The following is a 21,170-nucleotide window of genomic DNA, read 5'->3' on the forward strand; positions in this document are numbered from 1 at the left end:
TTTTCAATGGAATCCAAAAGAAAGCATTAAAACAAAACAGTTCTTGGTAATGTCTCGTCCTCTCCTAACATAGATTTTTTTTTAAAGATTTATTCATTTGTTTGAAAATCAGAGTTACACAGAGAGAGGAAAGGCAGAGAAAGAGAGAGAGGTCTTCCATCTGATGGTTCACTCCCCAGTTGGCCGCAATGCTGGAGCTATGCTGATCCAAAGCCAGGAGCCAGGAGCTTCTTCCAGGTCTTTCACGTGGGTGCAGGGGCCCAAGGACTTGGGACATCCTCTACTGCTTTCCCAGGCCACAGCAGAGAGCTGGATTGGAAGTGGAACAGCTGGGTCTCGAACTGGCACCCATATGGGATGCCGGTGCTTCAGGCCAGGGCGTTAACCTGCTGCGCCACAGCGCCGGCCCCATAACATAGATTTTTGACTTAGCTGTTGACCTTCTCTGGGTATTACTTTTCCCACCTCCTCTTCCTGAGTCTTGGGGACCCACGATGGAGGGGGGAGGGCCCAGGACACTTCTCTTCTCACTCAGACTACTTTGGTTTCAACAGCAACAGACTAGAGATTTAATGGTGTAGCCTGCAGGCACATTTCTCAAGATTGGCCTAGGATAAATTAATAACAATGTCTGAGTGTGTGCTGTGTCACTCTCGGCCCATGCAGTGAACAAGAGCGGAAGTCAAGGGGTGTGACTCCCCTTTAGATGCACGGTTGTGGTGTGAGCACCGCTTAGCCCTTCCCGCGGGACCCTGCACAGACCTCAGGGTGGGTGCTGCTCATGCTGCACACAGTGGGGCCGCGGTGCACGCAGGAGAGAATAAAGAAAAGTACGGCTGAAACGGGCCCACCCTAAGAGCACGGAGATTGAGCCATCCAGATAGAAAGTGGGAAGCACCCGCGGAAGGGAACCTGCTCTCCCAGAGACTTCCGGGGTCTTGCAGCGGGTACTGTGCAGATGGGCGCTCCCTGGCCTGGCAACGGCCCCATTGAGTAAAGGCTGTCTGCATTTTTTAATGTTTAAATTTTATTTATTTATTTATTTTTGACAGGCAGAGTGGACAGTGAGAGAGAGACAGAGAGAAAAGTCTTCCTTTTGCTGTTGGTTCACCCCCTAAATGTCCGCTGCAGCCGGCGCACCACACTGATCCGAAGCCAGGAGCCAGGTGTTTCTCCTGGTCTCCCATGGGGTGCAGGGCCCAAGCACTTGGGCCATCCTCCACTGCACTCCCTGGCCACAGCAGAGAGCTGGACTGGAAGAGGGGCAACCGGGACAGAACCCAGTGCCCCAACTGGGGTGCTGGCACCGCAAGTGGAGGATTAGCCTAGTGAGCCGCAATGCCGGCCTAAATTTTATTTATTACATTTTATTTATCTTCTATCGTTAAGGTAGAGATACAGAGAGATGTTCCATTCACTGATTCACTCCCCTAATGCCTGCAATAGCCAGAGTTGTGCCAGGCTGAGGTCCAGAGCCCTGGAACTCAAACTGGTCTCCCCTGTGGGTGGCAGGGACTCTATCACTTAAGCCATCATCTGCTGCCTCGGCGGGGGGGGGGGGGGGGCTGGAATCAGAAGCAGAGCCAGACTTGGACGCGGCCCTCTGACATGGGGGTGGGGGTTGGGGGGGGCTGGAATCAGAAGCAGAGCCAGACTTGGATGCGGCCCTCTGACATGGGGGTGGGGGGTGGGGGGGGCTGGAATCAGAAGCAGAGCCAGACTTGGACGTGGCCCTCTGACATGGGTGGGGGGGCTGGAATCAGAAGCAGAGCCAGACTTGGACGTGGCCCTCTGACACGGGGTGGGGGTGACCTGAGGGACGTCCTAACTGCAGGTCACTGCCCACGCCAGCCGCTGTCATGTTCTAATTTTGCCACCACCACTGTATGATTGCACAACCCTGATTCTCCCATTCCCAGAACAGTGCCAGAGCAAACTCTGTGGTTTAATCAGTAAATGACCTGAAACTGAGGGCAGCTTTCCTTCCACAGTGAGGTGGAGGTGGAAGGCTTATTCTCATCTTCACTGGTGATGATGTGCTGTCGAGACCCAAGAGATGACAACAAAACCCCAACTTGACCAGAAGGAAAACACTCCCTGGGTGCAGTGCTGTCGCGGCCGCTGGCTAAAATGCACATGCAGCTTGTAGAAACCGCCCCCTTCATACCCAGGAGCTGGTGAGTATCTTTTTTTAAATTATGATTAATTACGATAAAATATGATAAATATGATAAAATAAATTATGATAAAATAAGTCAAAATGTGGTTAAAATAATTCCCCCAAAAGGCATGAGGAGGGGATCACGGAAGGAAAGCGATCGGCAGAAAGGAACTCCGGGGATAACAGAGTGCCTGTCACTCACTCCGTGTTCTCAAAGTAGGCTCGGCTACACGCAGCACAAGGCATGACGTCACGTGTGCGTGCCGTGACGCTGGACAGCACGCTATGTTCCAACAGAAACTGCTTTGCCGTCCAATGCCCCTTTGAAATGTGCTCAGTAACATCTTCTTCTTTAACTCTCTATAGATGTCCTCCTAGTCAGGTAATATTCATTTCTCCCCTGAAATTTCCAGTTACTCATTTTTTGTACAAACTCTAACCTCAGCATTTTAATTTGAAAGAGAAAATCCAGGAACTCCAAGAAAACAATTTTTAAAATAACGTTTCTGAATTTTTAACTGACACATAAAAATTACACATTTATAGGGTGCTGAGTATAGAGTTTTAAGTAATAAATGAGTTGATTAATACTAAAAGATGTGTAGTGCAATTTACATAATTCTGTTTTGATAACAAAAGTAATGTGAATAAAATATTATATAAGCAACTTGCAGAAATTATCAGTGAAGAAAAAATTAGTGTTTTTTTTAATTTGTGGAGAGGCACAGGAAGTTATCATACACAACAATGGAAATCATTTTTAAAGCAATACAGTCAATGCATCATGGAGAGAAAAACATAAAGGGGTAATGAATAATTTAAAACCTCTGCTTAAGGAAAAGAAGAATACTCACTTTGGATTCTTTCCCAAATAAGCACACAAAAGGTTAAATGCATATTTTCAAAAATTTTTGAAGATATGCATTTATCAATATTTTAGTATGTTTGTGCAGATAAAAAAAGTACGTAGACTGATCCAATAGCTTACATAAGACTTTAGCTTACTAGCTGAAAATTACACTTAGAAGAATTTGTCAGACAAATTTCCAAGAACATTGAAACACATGCAAAGAAGAAATTAATATCATGCGTCTCAGCATCAGTTAGGCGCTGCATAGATCAAAGATTCGCTTTGGTGCCATGAAGGTCTGACTTTGAGTTTCCAACAAGATGAGAGTACGAGCCAAATGATAAGACAGAAGCATGAAGAGCTAATTTCCAAGAATTCCAGCAGATTATAAATGCAACCGACTGCAAGGCACGGCTTCCCTGAACACAGGGGTTTGCAGACACATCTGGCAGAGAGGCTGTGAGTCCCTCTTCTGCTCTTTTCCAAAGACGTTATTTTCCTTTGTTAATTCTTCCTGACCTCATATTTTTAAATGGGTGGCAACAAATCCTCAGTTCTACCAACTGCAATAATTAATGCATTTTGCTGCTTTCTGTCATTTAATTATAGCATTAAAGACAGCCTATGTAATTGGGTACTGTTTGGGGGCATTTGCACCTCCTAGTGTGCTAGGAGAACATGGCTCTATATCCCCATATCCACAATTCCAAGGATGGTACCTGGAGGAGAGTTCCCTACCTTTTCAGAAACAAGCAAGACAGAGTATAAACAGACAGACAGGAACAAGTGTATCAGACAACGTTCCAGGGGCTGGGGCTGTGGATCAGCAGGTTAAAGCCCCAGCCTGCAGTGCCGGCATCCCATATGGGTGCTGGTTCGAGTCCTGGCTGCTCCTCTTCTGATACAGCTCTCTGTATGGCCTGGGAAAGCAGTAGAAGAGAGTCCAAGTCCTTGGGCCCCTGCACCTGCATGGGAGACCCGGAAGAAGCTCCTGGCTTCTGGCTTTGGATTAGTGCAGCTCTGGCCATTGCAGTCATTTGGGGAGTGAACCAGCGGAATGGAAGACCTCTCTCTCTCTCGCTCTCGCTCTCGCTCTCGTTCTACATCTTTCTGTAACTCTTTCAAATAAATAAAATAATTCTTAAAAAAAAGAAAAGCAAGCATTCCAAGCGTTAGAAGAAAAGGAACTACCTGGGGAGTAAGACTATCAGTGAGGAGTTCTGAGTAAAGCAACCAGCTCACATCACATAGGGGTGAAGGCTGTGTTTGCTGCTAAGTCAGCCTTGGTCCCTTCACCAAGCACGCAGGTCTGCATCATCCTTGAGAATTCCATTCCAGCTGGAACGCCTGGGACTGGGACGTCAAAACGACCCAGGTGCTCACTTGCCTTGCTATCGCCGTCTCAGATCTTCCATGCCTGCGCCAAGGGGCCGTGGCGACCTTCACAAGGAGGTAAAGTGCCTTAACTGACAAGAGCGTGTTGCCTCATTCAGGGACACATTCCAGGACAAGATCCGGTGAAGGAAGTCACTGGAGAATTCCACCAGCGTGGCTGGGGCACGCTCAGGCACGAACAATGCGCTGTGCAGGGCAGGGACGAGCACACGCAGCCAGCGGGCCAGGCTGGCCCAGAACGCAGGACGGGCTTGCGAGATGGGCATCTGGGCTGGAAAGTGGAACCTGTGATGATTTACGTACAAACACCTTGTCCCAGGACAAAGTTTATAGAGAGGTCTGTTTCTCAGTAGCTGTTAGGAGGTCAAACCTCTTAGAAAGAGTTAGTCCTAGTTCCTAAGCCCAGATGTCAGTATAACATGGGACTTCTGTTTTTCAGCCATGGAAAACTGCTCTTCTTGGATGTAGGTATTTAGGCACATGGTAAAGAATAAATATTTTATTGAGCTTATCTTGTACAAGGAAAACTAAGCTAGAAAGCAACTTTCTAAATAGTTCATAAGATTATGAAGTCAAATTCAATTTTTAGCACCACAAACACTGACACAACTGGACCTCATTTGTATCAAATTGTTGGCACAGCCACACAGAAAGGAGCTGTTCAAGCTGCCTTCCCGTCTTTCTGAAAGAATGGAAGAGAAGTGCTCAAACTGAGAAAATGCAGGTATCACAGCAGCACTAATCGCAAAAGCCAAGAAAACAAACAAACAAGCAAACAAATGAAGAAATAACTCAATGTCTGTTGATTAATGAATGAACAAAACATGGTACGTACACAATGGCATATCTTGAGCCATCAAAGGCATCAAGTCCTAGTACACCAGCTTCCTGTTCTATGGCACATCAAGAACCAGGAAATTCATGGAGACAAACCACATCTGTGACTTTGCAGAGCCCAGGGGAGGCAGGAATGGTGAATGACTACTGTATGCACATGGGGCTTCCTTTTGGGGAACTAGATAGCAGTACGTGTCGCAGAAAACTGTGAATGTGGCAAATGTCACTGGTAAAAAATTTTGTTGTGTGTGGCTTATCAAGGAAAAGTTGTAGAGACTAATGAACAGTAAGTGGTACCATTTCTCTCCAAGTTTACAGAAATATGGTAAAGGGAACTAGGCGAAAGACCCAGATAAAATGAGAGAGGTCATGAGTTGATGATGGTTGAAGATGAGTGACAGGTATATATGGAGCTTCTGTGTGCTCTTTTCCTACTTTAAATAAGTTTGCATGTGTCATCTACCTATCTCTGTGTGTCATCACCTATCTATCTATCTATCTATCTGCCTATCGTCTATGCATCCTTAACTCACAGGCTTGTCAGGCACCATTGAGTGCCATTAATTTGGGGGAATGTACAATGCCTTTCAAGAGAGGAGATAGCAACTACTTTAAGTGTTTTGAGCCAATTAATTTATTTTTTAAAAATATATACATACACACACAAACACAAATATGCAAAAACTTTAGCATCTGCATCAAGGATTTAGTAAATTTTTTTTTCTGACAGGCAGAGTGGACAGTGAGAGAGAGACACAGAGAGAAAGGTCTTCCTTTTGCCGTTGGTTCACCCTCCAATGGCCGCCGCGGCCGGCGCACCGCGCTGATCCGATGGCAGGAGCCAGGAGCCAGGAGCCAGGTGCTTTTCCTGGTCTCCCATGGGGTGCAGGGCCCAAGCACCTGGGCCATCCTCCACTGCACTCCCTGGCCACAGCAGAGGGCTGGCCTGGAAGAGGGGCAACCGGGACAGAATCTGGCGCCCCGACCGGGACTAGAACCCGGTGTGCCGGCGCCGCTAGGCGGAGGATTAGCCTAGTGAGCTGCGGCGCCGGCTTGGATTTAGTAAATTTTGTTGATTCTGATTGATGGGATAGTTCATTAAGGGCAAGTTTTTGGGAACTTGAGTTCCTTATTTATGAGTTCCATAGTTTATGATTTTAATATAATTCTCCGTGTGGTTTGATAAGCCATTTTTTCCAATTGCATTCCACTATTTGACAATGCCTTAGGACTCAGTTTAGAAGTACAAGTTGATTGGTGTAGTTACTAAGTGAATGTTCGTTTTTGAAATGAATGTATAAGAACAGATGCTTTAACATGATCCAGGGCTTATGTCAGTGCCACAAGTACAAACTCTGAGCCAACAATTCTGGTGAATTAATGTGTGCTCTGCTACGTGTGCTTAGTCCTGAAGCACACAAGGGTGTTGTGAACCACTGAGTGCCGTTCATTTGGGGGAACGCACAGTCCCCCATGAGGGAGAAGATAATAACTGCCTGAATTGTTCTGAGCTAATTCACTCACTTTTAAAAGCAAAAATGTACCTTTAGAAACAACAGGCAAGGGGCCAGCACTGTGCTCGGCAGGTTCAGCTGCAGCCTGCAACACTGGCATCTCATGTAGGCACCAGTCCTTGCTTATGCCCTGGTTGCTCCACTTCCAATCCACTTCCCTGCTAATGACCTGAGGTAGCAGTGGAAGATGGCCTGAGTGCTTAGGCCCCTGCACCCATGATGAAGACCCAGATGAAGTTCCTGCCTCCTGGCTTTGGCCTGGTCTACCCCTGCCCTTGCAGCCGTCTGGAGAGTGAACCAGTGGATGGAAGATATCTCCCTCCCTCCCTCTCTCTCTCTCTCCCTCTCTCTTTAACTCTGCTTTTCAAATAAATAAGTAAATAAATCTTTAAAGGATAAGTAAATATATCTCTATATTGAATGCAATGCAGCATTCAAAGATAGCAGCTCCTTACTGTGGCTACGATTCCTTTCTTTTCCCCCTCTCCAGCCAACTGTCTTTACAGAATGATGAGTCTTTGTTCCAGAAGATACATTTGAGACGTTAAACTGCGCCAGGTAGGGGACAAAGAGCTGGCGTGGCTCACAGGTCTCGCTCTGTGCCCTCCGCCCACCCTACTTCCTGCAGCTTGCTTGCTCCTCAGCACACCTCCCGCAAAGTCCCTGCCTGCCTTCTTCGCGTCACTCTCTGTTTCGTATCCTATTAGTTTCTGCAGCCACTTGTCTAAGGTCTCATTTGCTTTTGTGGCCTCAGAAGCATGCTCTCTCTCCCCTTTCTTTCACTGTCCACAGAGAATTATTTGGGGTTCCTTGTAGACAATCAGTATCCCACTCATTTATTAATATTAAGAAAACAGAAAATGCATTCTTAAAAATCGTGGGTGACTAACACACTTCAGATGCCTAATGATACACAGCATTTAGAGATTATAAAGGAGGGACCACAGTTCTACCTCCCTAGTTTTGTCTGAGATAAGAGTTGGAGGAAACGTCCACAGCTGGGTGCACTTGAGGCTTGCACCCAGGACGCACCCCTTGAGTGCCCTCAGGCTTGTCTGTGAGCCAAGGCAGGGCCTACACAGGTGGAGGCAGCTCCAGCCACTTACCCACTGCCTTCCTGCCACGTCCCAAGCTGTTCAGCAAATACAACTGTCAGTTCTTTATCCACACTCCAAAGACTTCACAAGGGGTTTTTTCCCTCTTTGCACCCAAGAAAATGTGGTTAACCTCTTCCAGATCAGGAAAAAGAAAATGGAACTAAAATAAGAAGATTCAGTTGGTTGTAATCACATTCATATTAGGTGAAGAAATAGAGAATATGTTTGCATTCACCTGCTACTCAGTAGTTATTTTCATACACACATACACACACACATGCACACACATATACAAAAACATTCCTGAATATTATCAGTAAGGTGCTTTAACAAAATTTGGTTAATGCTAAAAATAAAATTTCCCCCCATATTTCATTGTGGTACAATTTCCTGTCTTGAAGAAAGATGGAAACTTTTACTTGGAAGATGTATAGTTAGAATTTCCTGTAATACTGAATTAACTCCAGTCAAAATGAACTATTTTATACTGCCATTATTACTCATTTACCAAAAATAATTTGTGCTGGGTTTAATATTTTCTTAATACTTTTAACTTTTCAAAGCACTTTCTCATCAAATATCTCTTTAGCTTCACAATGAACTTCAGACTTAGGCTAATGAAATATCTTACCAGAGATTTTATTTTTTTTAACTGCCAAAGACAAAGGCTATTTGTTTATGATGACCAAGTCTACTATGACATCCTTAAAATATATTTCAATTAAAAAGTGCAAAAAAGACTCCTCCTCAACCACAGACAGGCCCGTTACCATTTTATCATTTCTGAAAAGCTGCATCCAACGGTAATTTTGAGACAGCTTTATTGCATTAAGAAACACAACAGTCAACATAACATTGTATTAATTTGGGGGTTTTGACAGGAAGCCATAAAACAAAGCAATGTGCCAAATCAAGTCAACCTCAAATCTGGCTTCCCTTAGAGTGGAGAGTAGCGGTGAAGTTCATGATTCCAAATATAGAGACCAGTGGGTGCTGCCAGGAGAGCTGGAGTCCTTGGGCACAAATGGCTCGAATTAATTACCAAGCCATCCTGGACCCCACGCGCTGGCGCCCTGCGTTAGCAGATGTGGTCCTCGCAGGGACACGCAGCCCGGTTCTGCTACCCTGTTATTGGAGCGAGGGGAGTGGCGCTGGCAGGCGCTTCACTCTCTACTTTGGTACTTTTTCTCAACCCTGTATATTTATGGGGATTTTAAATACTATCTTTTCCCGTTTACCATATGTCAAATTCTACATGAACTGATAAAAACATGCAAAGGCCTGATCACTCTCCTCTCCCAAAATAGACTTTCCTCCCTCCTCCCTCCTACACTTCAGCCAGCCCCTAACTACTCATGACTAAAATCTGAAATGCCCATCTGACCGAATTGCATGATGTGTCCGTTTTTAAAGACCTGTATTCAATTATCCACACTGATGCGGGCACCCAGAAAAAAGAATTGCCTGTTGGTGCTTTTCTGTTCGGCTGCTCCTCAGCTGTGGGACAGTTTGGCATGCAGCGTGCCCCCACCCCCCCACAGCAAGCCGGCACCCTCCTTGCTGGGAGCGCTGCCGGCACTGACACCGAGGAGGCCGCCTTCATCAGAGCCTGCTGGGATGCGCCCAACTCCTCACTCCAGGGAGTGCTTCCCTGCTTGACGCTGGTAGCAGATTAAAGCTGTTCTAATTTTCCATCCCAGCCAAATAGATGCATAAGCAAGCTGTTAGGCTGTCTGGAGATCAGCACGGATCACGCTTTTTCAGGGCACCACTGCAGTTAGCGGATCGGGAACATTTGCAAGTGAAATCACGGGGGGGGGGGGGGAAGACTGGGGTGGGCACAAGCAGGTCCCTGCTCAAGTAGCACACACACACACACGCTACGCAGCGAGAGAGCAGTGAGGACCATGGAGGGTCATCTTCCAGTGACACAGGATGGCAATCGGTCATGCCGTGCTCTGCACAAGCCACTGCCCAAGGGACAAAGGAGAAAATTCGACTTGCAAGGCAGCTTGGCATCACCAGCTGGAAGCCCCAGGAGCCTGCATTTTGTGGACAGGCCACAGGTCACTGTGGAGGCCGGCCTGGGATTCAGAGCTGGCGTCCAGTTCCAGCCTCTCTCCCAACCTCCGGCCCCAGAGTGCATGTGGAATAGCCAGTGAGACCTGGCCACCTCGGATGAGATACAGTGTCCACTGCACTAGAAAATTCCAGCTGTGACACATCAACATATTTGAAGAAAAAGGAAAGAACCAACATACAAAAGTGAAGAATGGCAAAGGAAACTGAAATCAACAGAACATACAGACCACGTCAGCATCTCACGGTGCTGAGTCCATGGGGTGAGGATAAGGGAGAAATAATGACATACCTTGTTGGAGCCAGTGTTTTAAAAAAAATATTTATTTATTTCTTTGACAGATAGACAGTGAGAGAGAGAGACAGAGAGAAAGGTCTTCCTTCTGTTGGTTCACTCCCCAAATGGCTGCCACGGCAGGCGCTGCACCAATCCGAAGCCAGGAGCCAGGTGCTTCCTCCTGGTCTCCCATGCGGGTTCAGGGCTCAAGCACTTGGGCCATCCTCCACTGCCCTCCTGGGCCACAGCAGAGAGCTGGACAGGAAGAGGAGCAACCGGGACCAGAACCTGGTGCCCATATGGGATGCCAGTGCTGCAGGTGGAGGATTAACCAAGTGAGCCACGGCGCCGGCCCCAGAGCCAGTTTTCATCATCATTGTGTTAACAATTTATAATGAAAGCCCAAACGCACGAAGCATTCTGCTGAGAGTGGCTTAGAGCAGGCGATACAGACCCCTTTCATTCCTTAGAAGAGTCTGGAAAAAGAGAGATGGAAATAGAAGGCAGAAAATGATTCATGACAAGAAGCCCCGCAGCCCACGGGCCATGGGGCCTCTTACAATGGGACTTCCTTATGTACAAGCCTTAGAAGCTCCTAAGCCCGATGTAAGGACAGCTGTTGGAAAGGAAAGCCTCAACAACAACAAAACAAACAACCCAGTTAAGAAATGGGCAAAAGGCTTGAATAGGAATTTTTCAAAAGATGAAATTCAGACGGCCAACAGACACATGGAAAACGCTCAGGATCTCTAGCCATCAGGGAAATACAAATCCAAACCACAGTGAGCTTTCACCTCACCCCAGTCAGAACAGCTCTCACACAGAAATCTACCAACAACAAAGCTGGTGAGGACATGGGGAAAATGGTACCCTAATCCACTGTTGGTGGGAGCAAAAGCTGGTACAGCCACTGTGGAAGACAGTACGGAGGTTCCTCAGAAACCTGAAAACTGATCTACCGTATGATCCCACCCCTGGGAATTTACCCAAACAAACTGAAATCAGCATATGAAAGAGTTACCTGTACCCTCCTGTTTATTGCAGTTCAATTCACAATAGCTAAGATATGGAATCAACTCAGAGGCACACAGACTGGTGACTGGATAAAGAAAATGTGGTATATATACACTATGGGATACTACTCAGCCATAAAAAAAGAAGGAAATCCTGTCTTTTGCAACAAAATGGATGTGACTGTAAACCATTACACTTAGTGAAATAAGTATATTTGTCTTTTGTCCCCAAAAGACAAATACCAAATATTTTCCCTGATCTGTGGTAACTAATAGAGTACCAAAAAATGTAATGTATAGGAATGAAACTGACATTTTTGACTGGATGATTGCTTACAGCCCGTCTCTCCTGCTGAGGAAGAGTGTTTTTTCTTCTTACTATTTGTTGAATTCTTTATCCACTGGAGGCTTAAGCTTACGATTATAATATAAACTGAAAGTATGACATAGTAAAAATTGAAGAAGGAATAGGAAAAGAAGGTGGAGGGAGAGTGAGAGATGGGTGAGAGGGAGGGTGGGGTGTGAAGTATCACTAAGTTCCTCAATCTCTATATATGAAATGCATTAAACGTGCTCCCCTTATATAAATATAAATGGATGTTATTAGGACAATTGGTGAAATAGGTATTAAGATTCTAGACTATGGCCGGCGCCGCAGCTCAATAGGCTAATCCTCTGCCCTGCGGAGCCGGCACACCGGGTTCTAGTCCCGGTTGGGGTACCAGATTCTGTTCCGGTTGCCCCTCTTCCAGGCCAGCTCTCTGCTGTGGCCCGGGAGTGCAGTGGAGGATGGCCCAAGTGCTTGGGCCCTGCACCCCATGGGACACCAGGAGAAGCACCTGGCTCCTGCCTTCGGATAGGTGCAGTGCACCGGCCGCAGTGCGCCAGCCGCGGGGCCATTGGAGGGTGAACCAATGCACTCCCCAGCTGCCTGCCTGCGATGGTCCCTGGCTGCGAGCAGGGACTATGAGCAGAGAAACCACTCCAGATCTCCCAAGTGGGTAGCAGGTACTCAAGTACTTGAGCCATCACCTGCTACCTCTGACTGCACGAAGCTGCATCCCGGCAGAGCTGGGGCTTGAACCCAGGCACTCTGGTATGGGATGCGGGGTGTGGGCATCCCAGCTGGAATCGTCAGTGCTATCCCAAACGCCTGTGCCAGGTTGACTTTCTGCCTCTTCCTCCCTCAAGCACGCTTGACATCCACTGTCCTCCCCTAAAATGGGAAGCCCCGCCTGGGAGTCACTGCCGTGCCTGTCCCCTGGGTCCCATTTGTCCCGGCTCTGCTACCAACCCTCTCCTGAGAACTGCAGCTCATGTTTGTCTTCTTCACGCCCCTGCCTCGTGGGGGGCTCCCTTTGGGTCCTCACATCCAGTCCCCGGTGTCAACAAGGGTGCCGTGAAACTAAAATCTCCAGAAATTCTGGAAACACATAAGTGGATCTTTTTCTGCAACACTAGAACATTAACTATGTTCGTGATTGTGGGCCCAGTGCTTTTACTGCTAAGAATCCACCTGCAAGAATCCACTTCAGAGTCACGTGAGTACCGTATGCGTCCATGATCTTGTCACATGCTAGTGCGGGACATGTTAGGGGAGTCCCTTGTGAACATACCGATCGAGCATCTGTAAGGGCCGCGCTTGTTCCTCTCCCCCAGTCCTCTCTCAGCGCAATCTGCAGCAAGCAAGGCTGCCCTAACCTGCTCCCTGAGGTGCTGAGGCTCCTCTAGGCCTCCTGTCACTGTGACCAGGGGTTCTGTGAGGCTGGCGGAGTTGCTGGGCAGCTGCCCTCGCTGCCACTGTGTAGTGCTGTGTCCCTGCTGCTGTTCCACTGTGACAGCCACTTGTGTGCAACGGCCCGCGGGGTCACGGCTGGGAAGCGACTGTGGACCCAGTCTGGATGATTCTCTACCATCCAAGCCTCACCGAGCTGCATGTGAGAGCGCTGTTTAGGGCTCTGTGTGGTCCTCTTTTCCCTACAACCCAAGCACTGGTCCACAGCAGAAGAGGAGTGCGGACTCCAGTCTGTGGAGGAACTTCCCTCCTTTTAAACGGTAATGGCTTTGACACTGAGTGACTCAGACCTCCGTGGAGGTGGATTCCGTGTGGCCATCCCAGCACAGGGTGCACGCAGCTCAGGGACTCGGGACGCTTCACGCAAGTGCAGTAACAGCCAAAGCACAGGTGACTGGAGGGTGTGTGGCAGATAACAGGCTACAGTCACACCATGGAAGGACATTTATCCATCACCACCATCAATTCCTATTACAATACTGTACGAACAATTCAGAATTACGTGCCCAGTGTGATCTCACTTATGAAGAAACCTATAGATTCTTATATTCTTCCACAGAAAAACTGGAAGAAATACACCTTGACACCAATAACCACTGACAATCACTGTCTCTAAGCAGTAGAGTTGTAAGTAATCACTCATTAATTTTCAAAAATAATTAAACATTTAACAAGGTGTTTTATAACTTCTGTAATATATCTACTTTTTTTTGGGACAGGCAGAGTTAGACAGTGAGAGAGAGAGACAGAGAGAAAGGTCTTCCTTCTGTTGGTTCACCCCTCAAATGGCCACTACGGCCGACGTGCTGCAGCCGGCGCACTGCGCCGATCCGAAGCCAGGAGCCAGGTGCCTCCTCCTGGTCTCCCATGCAGGTGCAGGGCCCAAGGACTTGGGCCGTCCTCCACTGTACTCCTACGCCACAGCAGAGAGCTGGACTGGAAGAGGAGCAACCGGGACAGAACCGGCGCCCCAACCGGGACTAGAACCCCGGGGTGCCGGCGCTGCAGACTGAGGATTAGCCTAGTGAGCCACGGTGCCGGCGTATATCTACTTTTTCTACCTGAAAAAGAATAGGATGTATAAAAAATGCCCAACTCATTATCATCCTAATGCTAAATTACATAGGATCCGAGGAGCGTGGGCTTGGCACAGTCTGCCCTCACCGGGTCTCTGCTCCCACTGGGTGTCTCTGTTCATTGGCTCTGCCTCTTTGGTGGGTCTCCCAACCCCAGACCCACCCAGGGGCAGGGCGCTGCAGGGCCATACACGGGGCTGCCTGCTGGGAGCTCCAGTCACTGTGCTAGCTGCATGGCCTCTGCAGATGCTCTCTGTGCTGCTACCTCCAGAGCTGGGTCAGCCTCCCCAGGCAAATCACGCACCCAAGTCAACAGAGCTGACACAGGCCCGGCACTTCCACGGGGTTCTCACTGCTGCTCGCTTTCAGGTCCCTCATGCGAGGTCCCAGTTCCTCCGTCACCTCCCTCCCGACTCCTCACTCAATTTGCAGTTGGAGATTTTACAGACAGAACGCACGTGGTCTCCCTGCTCTGTCTTGGCCCTTGTGAAAGCTCTGGGATAAGCAGTTAAACAAGGGGCGGGGCAGGAATAGGAACTGGACAATCACTGGAGGGCAAACACAAAGCTCAATGAGAGAGTCCTGCCACCACTTTGCAGGTATGAAAGGAAGTTGTTTCGTGAGTCAAAGGAAAAGCAACAAGTGGGAGCATTAGGAAGCCGGAGTAAGACACTGGGAAAGGAGGGCGGTGCGTCTCTCCCGAGCCACTGAAAGTTGTGGTTTGCCTGAACCACAAGCTGGCAGAGCCACAACTGGGTTCCAGCTGGTGCTTCTAATTCAGTACGGCAGCCACCCATGCCTCCAGTCTCGGAAGATTAACCCGGCCAGGGAGCTGCAATTTCAAACCTAAGATGCTGTTTCCTTGGAGTGAGTAATATAAACATTATTATGATCACGTTGGGTCTTGGGTTCGTGAGCAGTTTCTGTCTGGGACTGGGATGGGCTGGGTTCCCAAGGGTGCAAGGCCCTCCGCGGGGTGTGCTACGGCCAGCTGGGCCCTGGAAAGCTGCCGCTGTGATGAGATCTGCAGGGCTGTAGCTTGGGAACGCGCTTCACCGTGGACTTGAGGTTGCTGTGATGTACAGGGTATGACAGCACAAATGCTCGTTTGGGGATTCTTGTGGGCAACAGAAAATTCCCAAACTGCTGAACTCTATTTCCATTCGAACAGAGAGCTTGAAAAACCCTCCCAAGACATGGGAATGAAAGGCAAATCAGGAAAAAGAGCTCTCTTCCATCAACATTTTCCAAACAATTTCGTGCAAAATGAAAATCATGTAAAGAAAGCTTAGCTCGATCATAAATGAAAAGGGGAAACGTCTTTCCTCCAAGAGCACTGTTAAACATGCCATGAATCCATCTGGCACTTCTGTAAGGCCTCCTCCGTCAAGTGTGCAGTCTCCGGGGGACACAGCCCGGCTCTCCGGTTCAACCCACAGGTGTCCTGACGGTGACCACTCAGCACTGCGTGCCAAGCCACAGCTGACCACTCTGCTCACCAAACACTCGTGGTGCCACTCCTTGCTCTCCGTGGTTCTTGAGAAGCTACGATGGAGAAGCCCTCTGCTTCCCTGACTAGTGGCTGCGACGAGTTTTCCACGGGCGCAACTCGGCCGTCCCCAAACCTGGGAGTCTTATGTTATCGTCATAGGCCCCCTTCCAATTTAGAGAAGTTTTTTCTTTCACTACTACCCGTTCATGTTCTGCTAAAACCACAGTAGAAGCTTTCTATGTGGGCCCAGATTAATTAGAATTCCTCTGGAAAACACACACAAAAAAAACTTGGATTATTTAAGCCTGCATTGAATTGGGTCATAATAAAGTAACAGTCCTTTATGGATTTTAACTGTGGTTTGGCTAACATTCTAGACACACACACACACAGAAAAGAAAGATTTTCTTCTAGAAGGGAAGTCACTTAAGAATGTAGGAATCCACAGGAACACGGACGTAAGCTCATTTGTTGCTTTTGAAAATAAATTTCAGAGGCGCTTGGTTTGAAGAAGCAGCCCCTTGGTCGTGCGCAGCGGACCCCTCCATGTCCACCCGCCGCTCCAAGGACACTTGGCCTCAGGTCCCCCGAAGGGCGAGTGTGAACCGGGACATCTGATCATGGGAGCCACTGGGAAAATGTCTTCCTTGCAAATTCTAAAACTGTGTCAATGAATCATTTTCAAGTGATTAAACTTAATACTTCTAAAAACATCAACTCAATTCTGGCTTGAACCAACTGAAATGGACTGTCTTAAAGTCCCCATGACTCGTAGCCGCTCTCAGCCGCTCCACGGCTCCTTCTACAAGGCCGACTTTCCCAGAGGTGGTGAGCCCGGGAGCACTGCCTGGTGTATGGCATTCCACAATGTTGTATCAGCATGATAGCAAGGCACGATCACCCCACGGTACAGGGTCAAGTAGCCAGTGAACCTGGCCTTGTTTCAGCTTCACAATTCTGTCCCCAAAAGCACAAAATCCTCCACTATATCCCACTGTGGTTAAAATCGCAAACCCAAAGACAGGTCAAAAGGTTTGACTTCTAATTCCATGGCAGTCAACTCTGTTCTGCTGTGGGCTCACTGACGTGGTCCGGTACACACACATGCACAGTACACGCATTTCGAATAAAGCTTTCTTACCCGCGGGATTGGTGAGCAAGCTCACTCTCTGGTGAGTGGATGGTGTAGCACCACTGCGGGGGACTGACCTGGGATGCAGAGAACGCGCCCACACCATGGCCAGAAGGGACTGCAATATACGGGCTACGTGTTTAGTCCCCGTGGAAGGAAAGCATGAAAATGTGGGTGGAAGACACATAGACCACGGATTTTAAAACAATCGAATCGAGGCTTGTGTTTCGCCCGAAGTCAGACACCTGTGTCTCGCATTAGAAAGCTCAGGTTTGATGCCCTTCCTCAGTCCCCGACGTCAGCTTCCTGTTAACACACGTCCTGGGAGGCAGGGAGATTGCTCACGTAAGCGGGTTTCTGCCCCCAGTGTGGGAGACCTGGACGGAGTTCCTGGCTTCGGCTCTGGCCCAGCTCCAGCTGCCATCTGTTGCAGGAGTAGGCCAGTGGATGGGAGTTCGCTCTCTCTGTCTCTCGCTCCCTCTCTCTCTCTCTCTCTCCTCCCCATGTGTTTGTTAATAAAAGCATTAGTGAAAATATCCTGCAAGGCTCTGACCACACAAAAGAGAAAAAGCATTTATTGAGAGCTTACTATTAGACGCTCGACTAAGTGTTGGTACAATCAATGAGATCTGCGTAACAACCATAGTTTCCTGCATTGGCTCATTGTACCGACGCGGAAACTGAGGTCTAGGTAATTTATGTGACTTTTCTGATGCCGCAGATTCCTGACAATAAGAGGGCCTGTGCCTGGTTCTGTCTGATGCTAGATGGCTGGTTTGTCACCTCAACGCCCTGCCAGTGTTTACGGAGGAACCAGTGATCTCAGCGTCGTGCAGAGAACTGCACTCCACCAGACACTTTTGGTCTGTCTTGAAGCTCCATTCTCCATTATTTATTTGTTTGCATTAAATTTTATCCTTTTAAAAAGTACTGTAGAAATATACAATAAATTAAGCCTCATTACACCGTAGTCTAAATTAATTCCTCAGTGGGTTTTGGTTTGGGGAATGAAAGAGAACTCGGGGGCGCCAGGGGCTCCCTGCAGATGGGAAGGAAGCCAAGACAGAAAGGCGTTAGTGGGGCCGGCGCCGTGGCTCACTTGGTTAATCCTCCGCCTGCGGCACCGGCATCCCATGTGGGCGCCGGATTCTGTCCCGGTTGCTCCTCTTCCAGGCCAGCTCTCTGCTGTGGCCCGGGAAGGCAGTGGAGGATGGCCCAAGTGCTTGGGCCCTGCATCCGCACGGGAGACCAGGAGAAGCACCTGCTCCTGGCTTATGATCAGCGCAGCACCGGCCGTGGCGGCCATTTTGGGGTTGAACCAATGGAAGGAAGACCTTTCTCTCTGTCTCTCTCACTGTCTATAACTCTACCTGTCAAATAAAAAAAAAAAAAGAAAAGAAAAGAAAAGAGAGGGCAGAGGGCAGCTGGAGGACCCGGATCAGCGTCCAGGTCCAGGTGCTCGGATTCTGCAGAACCAGACCTGTTATGTCAACAGCCTAGGATTACGATTATTTTCTTGTTAAAACTGAAATTAAATTTTTATTGACTAGCAATAATTGTATATATTTGTAGAGTATAATGTGATTTTTAACACATGAAGTTACTTCCAAAAGCTTTCTGAGAATGTTATTTTTTTAAATCTTTTTTTTGTTGTTGTTATTTGACAGGTAGAGTTCTAGACAGTGAGAGAGACAGAGAGAAAGGTCTTCCTTCCGTTGGTTCACCCCCAAAATGGCTGCCACAGCCGGCACTGCGCCAATCTGAAGCCAGGAGTCAGGTGCTTCCTCCTGGTCTCCTATGCTGGTACAGGTGCCCAAGCACTTGGGCCATCCTCCACTGCCCTCCTGGGCTATAGCAGAGAGCTGGCCTGGAAGAGGGGCAACCGGGACTAGAACCTGGCGCCTATGGGATGCCAGCGCCGCAGGCGGAGGATTAGCCAAGTGAGCCACCGCGCCGACCCCCTGAGAATGCAATTTAAATGCAAATATGTTGTGATGCAACAAATGTTGAAATCCAAGCAAACGGAGTATGTACACATTTGAGAAAAATTAAATTAAGTGAATTAACATAGCCGTGCGTCAGCTACATTCCATTCAGTCCTAGGGAGAACATTTAGGACCTACTTTTGAGCAGTCCTTACGTTGTCACTAGGCACGGTCACCATGCTTGTGCCGCAGGCCACGGAAACAGCCTTGCCTTCCTGTGTGGTGCCAACAGCAGCCTTCGGCCACCAGCTCAAAGGCGTTTGCTGACTCCCGTTCCACTCTCGTCATGAGAGCTGAGCTCTCCAGAGTCCTCCCCCTTGGCATCCAGTCTCAACTGTGTCCAACCAGCCTGGGAAGAGGAGAGAGAATGCTGGCGGTCTCACACAGGCCGGAAGCAGCACACAGCATTCACTGACACTGGGAGGGAGGGGCTTCGGAAACATTCCACGGCAGCGGGAACAAAGAGCCTCTCCACACTTGTCCCCATGTCTGCCCACTTCCTCGTGGGGCCCGGGGCGGACACTGGTTGCACCCAGTGGAGCAACTTCCCTTCCCAAGGCATTTCCGGTCATTGCTGCATGGGCTGGTCTCATCGCTATCTAAAACCGTGAGTTTACATAGGTCAGCTTCTCTCCCATCACACAGATTATATTATATATTATATATTATATCACACACCCAAGTCACTTGAGAAGGTATCTTTCAACATGTCTGCGGTGGGAAACAGCGTGGTAACGACGGCCCCTCTTTGTGGTGGTGGCACTGCCACCTTTATCAAAGGCTTAGCTGCGTCTGCTGCTCTAATTGCGCTCCTTCCTTGTGCGTTATCTCATCAGGCCCTGCCTCAGAGCTGAAGACTGTGAATCCCTGGCTGATGCGCATGAATCATCTCGTTGTAACTTTCGGTGAATAGGATGATCGCCAAGTGGAAGGGAAATTCATCTGCATGCTGTGAGATCTTTGAAAATCAAACTTTACTTTAAAATAAGTTGTATTGCCATAAGGCGTCCCTTTTTTGTGTCGTTCCTCACCTTGATAAGAATGTAATGGACCCTTTATAATGAGTAGTCTCTGAATCACACCGGAAGATGTCAAAATAAAGGATGAACGTTTCTAAAAAGAACAGCTTCCATAATTTTCTCCAAAAAAGGCAAATCACATCTCAGTTTTAGTAAGCAAATATTTCACCTCCTGTAAGTTGTATGCAAGCCTTGGAGGCTTGTTAAAATGGCACCGGAATGTTCTGGAGATTGTCCACTACAGTGCACCCTGCGCCGCACTCAGGATTAACGTCCGGGAGCTTTGGGAAAGCACCGGGCCCCTTCAGGACCTCACATGCCAGGGCAGAGGGAGAGACAACATCACGAGCAGCTCTTCCAGAAGCAGAACCAGGCTCCCCGCGCAGCCAGCTGCTGATCGAGGAGGCGCAGGTGAATTAGAGACGGAAGCAGGGAGGTCAAGAAAGGAGGGCTCTCACGCAGGACCCCACAGCAAGCAGCTTCAGCCCGAGCCGCCAGGAGAACTCAGAGTGTAAAGTATACTTGAGGGCTGTCCTGACTTGAGGCAAAGTAGCTGAGTCTTGTACTTGAACTTCTCATTCGTAGGCTAAGATCTGCACCAAGGGAACATAAACTCCTGGGTACTCCCAGCTGCACGCACGTGGATTCAAAGTGACTCGAGTAGCCCAAGGAACAGCCCCCAGAGAAGCTTTGCTGATGGTGGAAGGATCCAGATACTGGGAGAGAGGGCGTATAAAGGAGACAGGGATTTGGGGAAACCAGGGAGAAGGAAGGACAACATTCATCACAGTCCACCCCTGTGCCACTCAGATCCACTCAGGTTAAGGAAGACCTCTGTGACATCTTTGAGATGGTTTCTAGTGACCATGTGTGGGAGTCATTTACCAGGAGAACATCACCGGAAAGACCTACAGCGCCCACTGCTACAGCAAGTCCCAAGGCCACATCACCCCGTGTACTGGGCACCTCTTTCTGCTCCCAGGAGAATTACTACCGTACCTGTCTAGCCACAATGTGGTGAAGTCAGTAGCCAGCATGTGAGGAACAATTCATTCACATGGTCAGACACTTGGTCTTCACCGGGATCCCGAACCACGACAAAAAGATGCTGTCACACGGCCCTCTGCGGCTGCTGGCACTTTTGCTAAGTGGAATGCTACAAACGCGACTTCCCGTGGGAAAGGATCTTGGAAATCACTGTGGCATAACCTCATGATAAAGGTCTTCTCACAGACACCCAGCTTCTCATTCAACTCACGAGTTCTGGGTCAGAGCATGACCTTGGATATGGGAGCTGGATGCAGGTTCTTGAAGCTACTGGCAGTAGCTTACAGCTCATCTATTTTGATATTTTATATAGACTAATATTCTTATCAGTTGCACATGTATCTTGCACCTAGGAACCCTATGGTCCACTATCCATCCTACATAACAGAGGAAGCGGTTTT

General features: G+C 48.4%; 1 long non-coding RNA gene across 1 annotated transcript; it reads left to right on the top strand.

The window, feature by feature from the left end:
• The first annotated feature begins 1,888 nt into the window (after positions 1–1,888).
• On the top strand, positions 1,889–19,823 carry LOC103349404 (uncharacterized). Its single transcript, XR_011379157.1, has 2 exons — positions 1,889–2,177; positions 19,540–19,823. It is a non-coding gene; the product is annotated as an uncharacterized lncRNA (long non-coding RNA).
• The last annotated feature ends 1,347 nt before the right edge of the window (positions 19,824–21,170 follow it).

The sequence above is a fragment of the Oryctolagus cuniculus genome, chromosome 10 (genome assembly GCF_964237555.1).
Source record: "Oryctolagus cuniculus chromosome 10, mOryCun1.1, whole genome shotgun sequence".
Lineage (NCBI taxonomy): Eukaryota > Metazoa > Chordata > Mammalia > Lagomorpha > Leporidae > Oryctolagus > Oryctolagus cuniculus.